This window comes from Rhinopithecus roxellana, chromosome 4, assembly GCF_007565055.1.
Source record: "Rhinopithecus roxellana isolate Shanxi Qingling chromosome 4, ASM756505v1, whole genome shotgun sequence".
NCBI lineage: Eukaryota > Metazoa > Chordata > Mammalia > Primates > Cercopithecidae > Rhinopithecus > Rhinopithecus roxellana.
Genome location: NC_044552.1, coordinates 75,336,804 through 75,349,948, shown reverse-complemented (window position 1 = coordinate 75,349,948; position 13,145 = coordinate 75,336,804).

Genomic DNA, 13,145 nt, shown 5'->3' with positions numbered 1-13,145 from the left:
GACCTGACCTCTTACTTCTTTGGAAGGAGAAGATGAGATTACCAGAGCTTTGGATCCATTTTTGGATCAAATGAAAACCGCAGGCTAATCCTTAATGCATCCCTCTCCTCTTACAGATGCTGGCCTCACCCTAGGGGCGGGGCATCAGATGCCTCACAGGCCCAGCCCCAGGAGGAGGCTGAAAGTCACATGCTGCTCCTGAGGTCTGGGACGGCCCCTCCTTCCCCCTCAGCAGAACTCGGTGCCCTGGGGAACCCACTTTTCCTGACTCAACTCCAGTACCACCTCCTCCGTGAAGCTGCCTAGTTGTTTTCTGTTGCTATAACTGCATACCTGAAACTAGGTAATTTATAAAGCAAAAAATATATATATTTCTGACAGTTCTGGAGGCTGGGAAGTCCAAGGTCTAGGAGCACATCTGGTGAGGGCCCTCTTGCTGGTGGGGCCTCTCTGCAGAGTCCTGAGGCAGCCCAGGGCATCACACGGAGAGGGGCCTCATCAGAGAGAGCCAACCTGGCCTTTTGTAACAGACTGGCTCTTGGGATAACTGACCCACTCCTGTGACGATGACCATTAGTCCATTCATGAGGGCAGAGCACTCACCACCCAATCAGCTCTCAAAGGCAACACCTCACACTGCTGTTACATTGGGACATGAATTTCAACATGACTTTTGAGGGGACAAACATTTGAAATGGTAGCAGAAGAGATGATGCCCCGAGGTAGTCACCCACTGTCTCCTCCTTTTCCTTACAGCATTTTTTGTAAGTTACTGTACCTTTTTATTCACTTGTCTATGTTCTCAACAAGACTGTGGACTCTTCAAGAGAAAAGACCTCTTGTCAGTGCCTGGTGCATAATAGGTCTCAATAGATCTTAGACCCTGCATCACTTTAATGATTCTCAAATATGTGTGCATAAAAATTACTTGAAGAATGGGTTAAAATGCAGATCCCCAGACCTCAGATTAGTGGTCTTATAATCTGCATCTTTTAATAAGACTGTGTGATTCTGAGGCATTCATGTTCCCAAACCACACTTTGAGAAATACAAATTTGTTCAAACATTTCATTTTATAGGTGGGGAAACAGAGGGCTGGAGATTAATTAACAGAAGGCTGCTTTCAGACTCTTGACTACTCAATGTAATGGGAGATCCTGGTGCTTTCAGATAGAACTATCTTAAATTTTTATTAATCTAAATTCACCACAGCCACACTGATGATCATTGTTTGGAATATTAACAATGCCTTGAACTGAAATCATTGAATCCCACATTTTAAAATAATAACAAGGCTTAACAGGGTGGCTCACACCTGTAATCCTAGCAGTTTGGGAGGCCGAGGTGGGCAGATCACTTGAGGTCAAGAGTTGAAGACCTGCCTGGCCAACATGGTGAAACCCCATCTCTACAAAAAAATACAAAAATTAGCTGGGCATGGTGGCTCGCATCTGTAATCCCAGCTGTCAGGAGGCTAAGGTGGGAAGATCACTTGAGCCTGGGAGGCAGAGGTTGCAGTGAGCCGAGATTGTGCCACTGCACTCCAGCCTGGACGACAGAGCCAGGTCTTATCTCAAAAAAAATTTTTTTTTAATTAAAAAAAAATAGTAACAAGACTCTCTACTATTGAGTTAGATCCCTTTACTCAAAGGGTAGGCATGCAGACACGGGGCACCCTCTCCCACTGCTGCCATTAGTGTCTCCTTAGAATTTGAATTGTTTTTCCACTGACAACAGAACAAGTCCCTCGGGTGATTTACACCTCCAAGGTGTCATTTGCCTCAATGGCTGTCCCCGGAGGCTGTTTGCCACAACCTCTATTTCCAGCAGGGTGTCCTCTGACCCCTCTGACGCCCACACTTTATGGTGGCAGATATAGGGCCCCAAAGTAGAACAGTGTTCAGGCGTCTGGCTCATGCCTGTTTTTATGAGCAAATCCTTATTTCACCTGCCAGTCTTTTGGTGAGCATTGTGTGTGCTGGTTCCTGCCTTGAGCAGCAGGTGCCACCTAGAGGTCCCTGTGACTGCCACCATGGCTTGGCAGGGGCTGGGCAGCCCGGGTCCTGAGGAAAGTCAGCGAACATCCACTGAGGGTCACACAGGCCCCTAAGCAGCCCTGACACTGAGCCTCCCTGAAGCCCTGGGTTTCCCAGGAGGGGGCTGTCGGGGAACCCGGGAAGAACAATAGGAGGTGGGCCTGGTTCCTAGCACTCAGCCACCTTGCTTGACGTTAATTCTGAGAGGAAATGGGCAAGAACTCTGTTTGCCGGCCACAAGGTGTCAGCAGCGGGCTGACCAGGGGATGGCTCTGCGAGCAGGCCCGGGAGGAGCTGCGGCACGCAGAGAGGGTGTTGCTGGTTGCTCTTTGAAGTTCCTAGCTTGCAGAGACTGCTTTTCTTATTAGTGGGGACCTGATGATTACGTTACCAAAAGACCCCTCTCCGCCTTGCCTGCGGACCAGCCACATGCCTCTCTCTGCTTTCAGATGGGTAAAATTGCCGCCTCCGGACATCTCAACCAAGCCTGAACTGCAGCTTGAAGAGCTGGATGCAGGTGGAGATTTGGGGATAACACCACAGAAAGCAATGATGTAGGAGGTGTGCGAAGACGGAATAGTTCAGGACACTACTTTTCAAAAACTTAGATGTGAGTTCTGGCCTGCCTACGCGCTAGGTGTGAATTTGAAGTCTGGGTTTGCACCCCCATCTGTAAAATAGCATGTTCCCCGTCTTTCAGACGACGATATCCACAGGGTTCTTACGTGGGTCAAATGAGATCAAATAATTTGCAAACTATGAGGTACTATACACACATGGGTGCGATTGCTGGGGCTCATCTTTTGACCCAAGCTGTGTCCTAGAGCTTCCTTCTGACTAGAGGATCAGATACTGAAGCACAAAGGGGTGGCTGACTCTTCCGAGCGGGTCATGTGGAGTCTCCGTGTGAGCTGTCAGCCATCAAGTTCTGATCCAGCCTGATAGAGTCATCTTCCAACTAGATTCTTCCTGGATGCCTTTGCATGGCTCGTGTCCAACTGGAAAGCTGGCAGTGGATGCTCGCTCTTGCCTCTTCAATGAGCCTGCTTTTCCATACTGGAAGAAAAGATGAAACACACGTTGCAGAATGTTTTTCCTGTTGGACACTATCCCCCCTGGAGTGATGGAGAAAAATATTAGATGAAGTCAGGGGAGAACTGAGTAACATACTGATTTAGAAACTCATGGAATCAAATGAAAGTGTTTTTTCCACTGGTGGGGTTATTTATTATATGCTGGCTGGACAGGTCCCAGAGAGGAAAAGGCTTTGATCCCTGAGCAACATAAGTTAGCAGGAAACAATATTCTCCATTGCTCTGCTTAAAAAAAAAAAAAAAAGAACTCACCTGGGTTTGAAATTCATCCCACTCATCACCTTTGGAGTGAGTGCGGACTGTCGCACAGGCCCCATCATGCTGGGATGATGGCAAAGAAGAGATGAGGCTGTTGCTACTGGTCATTGCTCTGTGGAGCTTTTCATGTGGCCTGTTTCCTGGTGGAAATAAACTACCTGGAAAGTATATTATGAAAAACTCTGATGGAATTTTGACTGTAATTTTACTGTTTATATTAATTTGTGGAAAAGTGTCATCTTTGTGATATAAAGTTTTCCCGTCCATGAACATGGTGTATCTTTCCATTTATTCGATTTCTTTTTTATACCTTTCAAAGAAGCCTTTTAAGTTTCTGTATAAAGGCCTTGGACATCTTATGTCAGGTTGATTCCTAGATAAATTATAGCTTTTTCATGCTATTGTAATGGAATCTTTAAAAATATTTACATTTTCTGATTGTTGCTGTTGTGTAGGTAAATGTTTGTGTGTGTGTGTGTGTGTGTGTGTGTGTGAGTGTGTGTATGTGGGTGTTGATAGAAATTGACTGAAGCCTTATCAATTCTAATGGTTTGTTTATTGTTTTGGATTTTCTTTGTAAACAATCATATTGAATAATGCACGTTTCAGCTTTTCCTTTTTAATCCTGATACATTTTTTTTCTTTGTTTTGTTACAGTGTCAGTTAGCATCTTGAGGTCATCCTTCTTCTTGTCCTGACTTCAAGGGAAATTTTTTGGCATAAAAGTTTTATTTTTAAATAATTTTAAATTTATTTTAAAAACTTGCAAAGATAGTACTTAGGGTTGCCATAGACTCCTCACCCAGTCTCCTCCTCTGCTAACAGTTACAGAACATGGTACCCATGTCAAAACTAAGAAACCAAAACTGATACATCAATATTCACTAAACTCTAGAGTTTTTTAAGATTTCACTAGTTCTTCTGCTAATGTCCCTTTTTCTGTCCCAGGATCCCACCTGGGATACCCCATTCTATTTAGTCGTCCTGTCTTAGTCTCCCCTGGTCTACGACAATTTTTCCTTCTTTCTTTTTCATGACCTTGACAATTTTGAGACATATTGGTTAGGTATTTTATAGAATGTTTCTCAATTTTGAGTTTGCCTGATGTTTTCCTCATGAATAGAATGGGTTTATGGTGTTTTGGGAATAATATCAGAGCAGTGTCCTTCTTACCATGTTGTATCCAAGAATACATGCTGTCAACATGAAGCATCATTGGTGAAGTTAACCTAGGTCACCTAACTAAGGCAATGTTTGCCAGAGTTTTCCGTAGTAAAGTTACCTCCCCTATGCCCTTTCCATTCTCAATCCAACCCATCCTCAAGTGGGAGAAGGGGGAAAGGGGAGAGGGATTGTATTAGTCTATTCTCACCTTGCTATGAAGAAATACCCAAGACTGGGTAGTTTATAAAGAAAAGAGGTGTAATGGACTTGCAGTTCTGCATGACTGGGGAGGCCTCAGAAAACTTACAATCACATGGCAGAAGGCACCTCTTCACAGCGTGGCAGGATGGAGTGAGTGCTGAGCAAAGGGGGAAAAGCCCCTCATAAAACCATCAGATCTTGTGAGAACTCACTATCACAAGAACAGCATGGGGGTAATTACTCCCATGTTTCAGTTACCTACACTGGGTCCCTCCCACTACACGTGGGGATTATGGAAACCAGTTCAATATGAGATTTGGGTGGGACACAGCCAAACCATATCAGTGAGGATTAAGTTTCACCTCCTAGAGGATGGAGTATATTCATATACTATATTATCTGGAATCCTTCTGCAAGAAAGACTTGTCTTTCCTATTTATCAGTCCGTTTGCTTATTCAATCATTTATTTACATCAGTATGGACTCATACATTTTCTTATACTCTGGCTTATAGTATGTTATTTATTTTCTTGTTCAAACTGTTCCAGTTTGGGCATTGGAGCTCTTTTGGGTTGGCTCCGGTGTCCCTTTGACATGCCCCTATATTTTTATTTTTTGGCATATTCTTACTTTCTGGTTATACAACAAGATCCACACTCATTTTATATTTTTCTCTGCCCTAGCCCTAGAATCAGCCATTTTTCCAAGGAGATCTGGTTCCTTTTATTGGAGAATGGAATTTGGAAACCAAGATCTGGGTGATGTGTACGCTCCTTACAACTGGGATCTCACTGTTTCTAGTCTTCTCAGCAGACAGAACTAAGAATATATGTATATGTACTAGCCCATGTATGCACATACCTATAATTATGTCTGAATCTATACATTTGTATCTTTATTAATCTCAACATGAGCTCATACTGATGTTTCCGATTGTAATCCAGTGTGAAACGGTTCATTCTAGACTTCCTCCTTTATTAACTGTAGTTTTCCTCTCTAACAGGAAGAAACCTAGCTTCCACCATCCACCATCTGCTTACTTAGAAAGAGAGTAGTTTTAATGTTCTATCGTTAAGTTTGATGAAGATTTTTGTTAGCTATCCTTACCAGGTTAAGGAGGTTTCCTTCTATTGCTATTTTGTTTTAAAACATTAACCTTGAATTATTAAGTCATATATTTTAGTCAACTGTCTATTGAGGTGATAATATAACATGTCAAAATGACAATATGAAATGTTAAATTATTTGTATCCCTGGGTCAAATCCAACTTGGTCATAGAACTCTTTATTATTAGATTGAAGTGCATGAATTTGCTGTCTTTTTGTACATCAAAAATTGGCAGCCAAATACATTGCTGAATTGTGTTTGCTAGTGATTTGTTTAGGATGTTTGTGTATATGTTCATAAGAGATTAGTTTATTATTTTCCTGTCACTCACTGTTCTACTGCCCCTGAAATACAAGGGCTTGCTCTTAAGAAGTCAGGATATCTTTTAATTATCACTAGGCAAGATTATAAGCATGAAGGTTATTGCCTTTAGAAAGAAAGGAGATGAGTAAAAGAACAGAGAAACAAGGAGAGGGAGGGGTGACGGAACTGGAGAGGAGGAGGAGGAGTTTTGGCTAGTTCCAGATGAACCCTCACCCCCACTTGGCCTACCATACAGCTGCAAGTAGCTCTGTCATCTTACTCTAGAGGCCCTCCCCTCACCTCACATTCAATTCACACACATCCTTAGAATGGGGCAGGAGAAGACAAACTTCACTGGAGATGCATCCGTACTGTTTTCTTAACAGACTTGAGGCAGAATAAGAGCTCGTGTCCTATGTGCATTGGGGTGGACTTTTGTTTTTGTTTGCCCAGCCTTCCTTTCTTCTCTCCTCAGATGACAGCACACTTTATTCCTTTAGAGAATTGCTCCTCTATGCCTGTGTCCTACATTCTGATGAGGCCTCCATCCCTGTACCCTGCCCCATCCCCCAGCTACAAAAATGGGCACATGGCCCAGGCTTGGCCAATTATTCCCTGGCTTTAATGACTGGTACTCATGGTGGACAGGAGGCTCAAGTTGGTCTAATGAGTTCCTCCAAGATGGTGAATGCGCTCCCTTTCTTTCCTTGCAGATCCTGAGCTGGAGGAAGGTAAGTCTGGAACTGCCTACTGCCAGTTTTCCTTTCTTTGGTCCTACCCTCTGAACAGAGTTGTTTGAAGAAAAACAGAATGAGATCAACACAAAGAGAGAAGCTGAGATGCAAACTGCAGGTATACTTTGAGTCTCCAGATCCACCCTATTCATTCCAATTAGATAAGCTATAAATAACTCCCCTTTTCTGCTTAAACTACTTTGAGTTGGGCCTCCTCACAGATCTGTGGTGAAATCTACTGAATCATGTCAGGACTGAGGGAGTTTGTGCTGCCTCTGTGTTCTCAGTTTACTAATCTCACCTACAGGGTGACACAGCTGTGACTGTTGGTAGTGATGGCTCAAACCAGCTATCCTCATTCACTGGTGGGCAGGAAGTAGATGGGACCCCTTAAAAGAGACCCCAGCCCAGTTAGTATAAAGAAACTTCAAGGTTCTCTGCTATGATAGTGATGAACACCTCAAATGATGGAAAGTGGCACTGTAAAATCAGCACACGTGGGAGGGGGTGTATAGACGTTGGTATCCTTTTATTTATTGCCTGGTGAGCTTAGAAAAGGGTAGTATCTTAAAGGGGGTTCTCCGTCAAAATAAGCCATTGTAGCTGAGAGTTATTTAATAAGGGAATAGGGAAGGGAGGTCTACTTTTCAGTAAGAGAGAGCCTTGTTTGCACATGATGTCCCTGTCCTTCTACGCACCAGAAGGGCAGTCACGGTGGAGGACAGCTGGATTTAATGTCCAAGTGTACATGCTCTGTGCAGGAAAATGATGTGACCTAACAAAGGCTGGGGCATATGTTCAGTGAACAAAATGATGATTTCGGTTTATTTTTTCTTGTGATACGTAATGGCTTTAAAGACCATTTCCGCACAAGGTTAACAGAAAAGTTGCGTGATTTCTCTAAGGCCAAATAACAAATGTTTTCTTTGTTTGTGTTTTTGTTGAGAGGGAGTCTCTGTCTATCGCCCAGGCTGGAGTGCAATGGCGTGATCTCGGCTCACTGCAACCTCCGCCTCCTGGTTACAAGCAACTCTCCTGCCTCAGCCTCCCAAGTAGCTGGGATTATAGGTGTGCACCACCACTCTCAGTTAATTTTCCTATTTTTAGTAGAGACAGGGTTTCACTGTGTTGGCCAGGCTGGTCTTGAACTCTTGACCTCAGGTGATCTACCCACTTTGGCCTCCCAAACTGCTGGGATTACAGGTATGAACCACTGCACTCAGCCTTAAAGAACAAAGTTTTAAAGAAATATCTTAATTTTTCTGATAAAAAAGTACAAGCAATTCTTTTAAAATGCAAAAAAAATTAAGAAAACAGCAATCATTTAAAATTCTATCACTCAGAGATAAGCACTATTTATATTTTGGTGTATTTCTCCCAGATATATTTCTATCAAATGGCAAGCTTAGAAGCTGACTCCAGACCAGAATTAGGGTCTTGTGATGCCTTTTATTTGTTTTTTATTTATTATGACATTTTAAAATATAATTATAGAAAATAATGTGATAAAATCCATGGACCTAAAGCCCACATATGACAAAACTTAGCATTTACTCTGTTTACTTTGGATGACTTCATTTTAATAAACACAATACTGCAGATTGTTTGATCCCTCACGCCCACCCCACACTCTTCCCTGATCCCATTTTTCTTTCCTGGTGTTAACCATAATCCTGAAGTTGGGAGTATCTTTCTGTGTTATGGTTCTCTAGAGAAAAAGAACTGATAAGACATATATATATTTACAGAGGTGCAGAAAAAAAAAGGAGTAAAGTCCTTCTTCCTCTACTCTTTGTTCTATTCAGGCCCTTAATGGATTGGGTGGTGCCCACCCGCACTGGAGAGAACAATCTGATTCAAGTGCTGATCTCATCTGGAAACACTGGCACAGACACACCCAGAAATCATGTTTAATCTGGGCATCCCATGGCCCAGTCAAGTTGACATGTAAAATTAACCATCACACTTTTTCTTGTGTGGTTTTGTTGTTGTTGTTTTTAGAGACAGGTTCTTACTCTGTTTTCCAGGTTGGAGTGCAGTCGTGCAATCATGGCTCACTGCAGCCTTGAACTCCTAGGCTCAAGCGATCCTCTTGCCTCATCCTCTCGAGGAGCTGGGACCACAAGTGTGCGCTACCACATGCAGCTAATTTTTAAAACGTTTTTTGTAGAGACAAGGTCTTGCTATGTCACCCCAGCTGGTCTCAAGCTCTTAGCCTGTCTCATACATGTTTTTATATTTTTCTATGTGTGTATGCATACTTAAACAATATAAAGTATCATTTTTTGCTTTTAAAAAAATTTTAAACAAATTATATTAATATGTGTGTCTTCTTCTAAAATTTTCTTTTTTTTTTCTTTCTTTTTTTTTTTTATTTGAGGCAGAGTCTCGCTCTGTCGCCCGGACTGGAGTGCAGTGGCCAGATCTCAGCTCACTGCAAGCTCCGCCTCCCAGGTTTACGCCATTCTCCTGCCTCAGCCTCCCGAGTAGCTGGGACTACAGGCGCCCGCCCGGCTAGTTATTTTTTGTATTTTTAGTAGAGACGGGGTTTCACCGTGTTAGCCAGGATGGTCTCGATCTCCTGACCTCGTGATCCGCCCATCTCAGCCTCCCAAAGTGCTGGGATTACAGGCTTGAGCCACCGCGCCCGGCCCTAAAACTTTCTTTTTTGCACTCACCTTTATATCTCTGACATTTATTCATGCGATGCATCCATATCATTTAGTTACTGTATACTACCATTGAATGAATATATCAGAGTTCATTTATCCATTCCTTTATGAATACACTTTTAGGTTGTTCTTTATTTTGCTATTTCAAACAATGTTACCATGGACATATTTGTCCTCACCTTGTGAACACCTGTGAGAATTTCTGGAGGTGGAATTTTGAGGTGGGAGTACAGGCGCATCTTCAACTTTTTGTTAAATGTTGCCACACTGTTTTCTAAAACAGTTGTATACTCTGCAGTGAATGCAGGTTATGGCCACAAGATCGACAGATTCTCCTTGGTTTTTGGCTGGAGCAGCTCTCACTACCACTTGTGCTGTTGTTTTGGAGCCAGTTGGCCACTGCGGCCTCCACTGTTGCCATGAAACAGCAGCCTGCTTGTAAGCATAAAGTCACAGTGCTCATGGTAGAGTGTTTGTAAAGGTGGCTGCAATGACCCCTTCCATTGCTGTGTGCATGCCCCATTACAGTATGCCTACTCTACTCCCATCAAGATGTCTATTTGCCTTCTCCTTGAATCTGGGCTGGCCTTGTAACTTCTTTGACCAAAAGAATGTGTAGAAATGACCTTGTGTGACTTCTGAGTCTCAGCTTCAAGACATCTTGCAGCCTCTTGTCTCCTCATCTTGGAATGCAATGTTGCTGTGTCAGAAAGCCTCCAAGAGGGTGAATGATCATATGAAGAGAAGCAACCATGAAGGATGACCATATGATAAAGTGATGCCATCAGGAAGTACCAACCGCCCAACATGTCACTGTGGCCATCTTGGACCATTCAGCCCCAAGTAAGCCACTAGATGACTACAGCCATGTAAGTAACCCCTGGAAAGTTCAACAGAAGAACCACTAAGCTAAGCCCAGTCCCTATTGCTTGCCTGTAGTATTGTAAGCAAATAAAATGGTTGTTGTTTTCAGTCATTGAGTTTTGGGAGTGGTTTGTTCCACAGCAATAGATAGCTGATGCAATGCCTATCCTCACTTCCTGTGCCATAGATCTCTTGCCTCTCATTTGCTGGCATGGGACTTTCCTTTTACTATGGAGATTCAAGATACTATGGGATCCATTTGGTATTCATACACACACAAATCCAGGAATGGTAACTAGCAAACTATGACCAATTGGAGATGGGAATTGGAGGAAAATCCTTCTGTCCGCCTCTCCTGAGAGGTACTATTTGAGGGTGGATAGTCCCATATGGTCTCTCTAAAGACATCCTGCAGGACTGAATCAGTTTCTCATTAAGCTGTGGCCAGCTTGGTAATGCACTTTATTTATTTATTTTGAGACAGGGTCTTGCCCTGTCTCCCAGGCTGGAGTGCAGTGGTACAATCTTGGCTCACTGCAACCTCTGCCTCCTGGGTTCAAGTGACTCTCATGCCTCAGCCTCTCAAGTAGCTGGGATTACAGGCATGTGCCACCACACCTGGCTAATTTTTGTATTTTTAGTAGAAACGGGGCTCCTCCATGTTGGCCAGGCTGGTCTCAAACTCCTGGGGCCTCAAGTGATCTGCCTGCCTCAGCCTCTCAAAGTGCTGGGATTGCAGGTATAAGCCACCACACCTGACCAGTAACGCACTTTATATTTGCTAACTCTCTTTCTCTGTTTATCTCTTTTCTTCACTCCTGCTTTCCTGGAATTTCATTCCCCCCAAAAGCCTTAGCATATAAGATTTGCTCAGTCTCTATTTTCTAGGGAACCTGGAAAAAGATAGTTTCAAGAGTGGCCTTAGAAAGCAGACCTTCAAGATGGGATGTGGAGTTGAATTGCCCACTAGTCTAAAGGTAGAGGGCCCCCATTGCTGGTGGTAAGTGGACTGGTAACAACCCCTGATGTGCGTTGGTTTCACTATCACCAAGGCTTTGGCCTGTAGTTAATTGTGATGAAGTACAGGTAGAAGATGAGGCATTCAGAGATGCCAATAGTTTCTAAATTGCTCTACATTAAAATCATGGGGAGAGCTTTAAAAAAAATCCCCTTGCCTAGGTTTCACCCCAAACTAATTAAATCAAAATATCTATGGGTGAAAGCCAGGTGACAGTAAGTATGTTTTAAAAAAATCTCCAGGTGATTCTTATATGCAGCAAATTTGGGAACCACTGGGATATGCATTGACTATGGCTCTTCATTGGTAGAATGTGGTGATCATAATTATAAGGATTGTAGTAGGTACAAGCTGCTTTTGATGACATTGGAATGCCTGACAAAAAAATTCAAAACAGCTTGTTGCCAACTTAGAGCATTCTGGAAAAGCCAGAGGGCCTCTATGGCAGCCCCTAACTTCTGCATCTGTAGAACAAACTACTGAAAATCAGACCCAGGATCTGATAATAATAGTAGCAGAGCTGCAAAGCCTACTGAATTTGCATGGTTGGGTCTCCTATGTCAAATTCACAGTTCTAAAGGTGAAAGAGTGGTACCCTGAGACTAGGAATAGGAACAGTATGTTGGAAGTGCGTAAGAATCTCCAGCCACCAATTCTCTGTAATTCTCCAGGTCAGCAGAAGCAGGCCTCTCTTATTTAATACATGAAAACAGCTTCCCTTTGCTTGAAGATGATATAAAGACTTCCTCTGAAGCCTCACAAGATGGTGTGTATACTCTTCAAGATCTTCCTAACCCCCGCTTCCAACCCCCGCTGCCTCTAGCCCATTAGCTAGGGTCAGGTCTCAGCATAGCCAAATGAGGAACTATAGTCCCTGCCTCAGGATGGAAGTGCTGCATGCCAAGGCATTGCAGGACCTGGTTAGTCTGTTGGCAGAAACAACAGGAACACGTGTGAAAGTGGATTTTGGGAGGATGGACAGAGGAAGATGGACTATAAGTTTGGCTATGAAAGACTTCATTGGCATGGGTCCCACTCCTGTGCCTCAGGATTCAATGTTCTAACAAGGATGTTAAGCCTCATAGTTTGCTTGAAATTTAGATACAATGATAGTCTACAGTAAAGGATGGACAAGTCCACTGCTACTGCACATGGCATATACAGGTATATCTGCTTGCTGAGAACGTGTTTTATCCATGGCTTTCTTCATGTGGCCAAAATAAAATCTCTGTCCATTTTTGTTCTTGGGGTATCAGTAGCTTTTCGGAGGCTTATATCCTGAGTCCCTCAAAGAAGTAAAAGGGGTCCACCTAGATGGAGGAATGGGCCTGTTAGAGTCCATTCTTGCCTAGAGCAGAGGCCTGATCACATTTTTGTCTTCTGGATAGGTTTTCTGCAAATACCTAAGGCATGCGTACATGCTGGAGGTGTTTTGGGAAACCAACATTGGCATTAAATTAGAAAAATAATGGCGAAGGGACTTCTAACCATCTGACTGTCATCAGGATCCATGTAACTCCCTAGGTTTGACCCCTTCTCCATCTGTGATCACCAGGGGCAGAGCTGAACATTATGCAGGTCATCAGTGAAGCTAGTGGTCACTGATTTGGGAAGTGATCAACTCATTTAAATAATCTAGTCTCCAGGTTTTTCCCTTGTCCCTCTGCCAACTGCCTTTTAGATCTCTTGATAG